Source organism: Penaeus vannamei, chromosome 25 (genome assembly GCF_042767895.1).
Source record: "Penaeus vannamei isolate JL-2024 chromosome 25, ASM4276789v1, whole genome shotgun sequence".
NCBI lineage: Eukaryota > Metazoa > Arthropoda > Malacostraca > Decapoda > Penaeidae > Penaeus > Penaeus vannamei.
Genome location: NC_091573.1, coordinates 35,287,396 through 35,289,895, shown reverse-complemented (window position 1 = coordinate 35,289,895; position 2,500 = coordinate 35,287,396). Strand labels below are relative to the sequence as shown.

Here is a 2,500-nt window from a genome sequence, read left to right as displayed (position 1 = left end):
GAAGAGGAGAGACGGAAAAAAGGAGGGGAAAATAAGCCCAGAATAAACCCCGAAATGACCTTTGACTTAAGATGTCATAATGACTCTTAATGACGTCATAATGAGGCCTTAATGACCGAGGGAAGGAGCACGGAAAAAGGAAGGGGAAAAGGGGAGCCAGGGAGAGGGGAAGACTAGGGGGGATGCGGGGGAGTGAGGGGGAGACCTAGGGGGAGGGAGAGGAAGGGAGAGGGGGAGGGGAGGAGGGAGGATGGAGAGAGGAAGGGGAGGAAGAGAGGAAGGTAGGGGGAGGGAAGGAGGGGAGGAGGGGTAGGAAGGAAGGGAAAGGGGAGGGAGAGGAGGAGGAAGGTAGGGGGAGGGGAGGAGGGAGGGAAGGTAAGGGGGAGGGGGAGGAGAGGGAGGGGAAGGATAGATAGGAAGGGGGAGGAGAGGGAGGGAATACGAGGGGTAGGGGGAAGGATGGGAAAGAAGGAGAGAGGGGAAGAGCAGGAGGGAATGGGGACAGGGGGATAAAAAGGAGTGGGGAAGGGGGGGGGGAGGAGAAAAAAAAAGGGAAGGATAGGAGAGGATTGCGTCGAGGACCGCGAGGAGGCATTTAAGAAGATGTCCCGGTAGGCTGCGAGGATTTAATAAGGAGGCTCTTGTCCACGATGATGAGTTTTATGAGGACTGGGGCAGTTTATATCAAGGCTCCCTGCCCGCGCCGCCGTCGGAGGCTTCTTGTCCGGGTTTTTCTTCCTTTTCTGGTCTCTTCTTCTCTCGCTTCGGTGCGTGTGTGTTAGCGTATGTGTGTGTCTATGTGTGTGTGTGTGTGTGTTTGTTTGTGTATATACACACACACACTCATACACATGTGTGTGTGCGTGCGTGCGTGCGTGCGTGTGTGTGTCTGTGTGTATACATATACAATTATATATATATACATACATATATATATATATATATATATATATATATATATATATATATATATATATATATATATATATATATATATATATATTTATTTATTTATTTATTTATTTATTTATATTTATTTATTTATTTATTCATTTATTTATATAAACACACATATATATATACATAATTATAGATAGATAAATTGATAGATAGATATACAAATATATGACTATTCTTACACACATGCAGAGAGGTAGAAAGAGAGCGAGAGAAACAGCCAGACAGATATTTATGTTTGCGAACACAGTTCTCCTTTCCCTTCCTCTTCCTTTTTTCCTTCTTTCTTTCGTTCCCTCTCTTTCCTTACTCTCTCTTTCAGTCTGTTTCTCCCCTCAAATTCCCCTTCCTCCTCCTACCCCCCTCCCCTGTTCCCCTTCCTCCTCCTCCTCCCTCTCTTCCCCTTCCTCCCACCTTCCCCTTCCTCCTCCTCCCTCTCTTCCTCCTCCTCTTCCTCCCCCTCCCCTCCCCTCCCTCCCTCAATCCATCATGTCACCCACATGGGTCTTCCATTTACCTTTTCTTGGGTGTGATGGAGTGCAAGGAGAGAGGGAGGGAGGGAGTGAGGGAGGGAAGGTGGGGAGGAGGGAGGTAGGGAGGGAAGGAGGGAGGTAGGGAGGGAAGGAGGGAGGGAGGGAGGGAGGGAGAGAGGAGGAAGGAGGGAAGGAGGAAGGTGGGGAGGGAGACTGAGAAAGAGAAAGGGTAAGAGAGAACAGAAGGGAGGAAGAAAGGGAGAGAAAGGAAGGAGGGATGAGAGGAGGAGGAAGAGGGAGAAAGGGAGGAGGAGAGAACGAGGAAGGAGAAAGGAGGGAGGGAGTAAGGGAGAAGGAGGAAAGTTACTATGGGAAGACAGTAGGGAGAAAGTGAGAGAGAGAGAGAGAGAAAGTGAGAGAGAGAGAGAGGAAGTGAGAGAGAGAGAGAGAGGAAGTGAGAGAGAGAGAGAGAGAGGAAGTGAGAGGGAGAGAGGGAGAGGGGAAAACGGTGTGGAACAAACGAAGAGAAGTGGTTAAAAGTCGAAATAAAGAATAAGGTATAAAGAAAAAATAAGCAAGTACAATTTTAACGAGAAAAAAAAAATAACAAAGACGAAATAGATAGTTAAAACAAAGACTCAAGAAGAAGTTTGTTAGAAATGAATATCTAACAAAAAAAAAAAAAGTTGTGGAAAGGAAATGAGAAAAAAGTGAATAATCAAAGAGAAAAAGAAAGAACTTATGAAAAGATTCCGAAAAAAGCTGAAATTCAAAAATAGAGTCGCATTCTTGGAAATCTGATAACATATTTCTCTGTCCATTTCTACGCCACACGTGTCTCTCGCCTATTGGAAACAAGAAGAGAAATAAAGAGAATGATAATAACCACAAAGCAGGAGAGGAAACGACGAATGGAATGGATAGAATGGAGGAGGGGAGGCGAGAGAGGGAGGGGAGGGGGAGGAGAAGGAAGGGAGGGAGGGGGAGGGGATAGAGGGAGAGAGGGAGGGGAGGGGGATATAGAGAGGGAGAGAGGGAGGGGGAGGGGGAAGGGGAGAGAGGGAGAATGA

General features: G+C 46.9%; 1 protein-coding gene across 1 annotated transcript in view; it reads right to left on the bottom strand.

Annotated features, from left to right (window-relative positions):
- The window catches only part of LOC138866488 (5-hydroxytryptamine receptor-like), a 94,130-nt gene that overhangs the window by 24,849 nt on the left and 66,781 nt on the right, over positions 1 to 2,500 (bottom strand). The window lies entirely within an intron of this gene.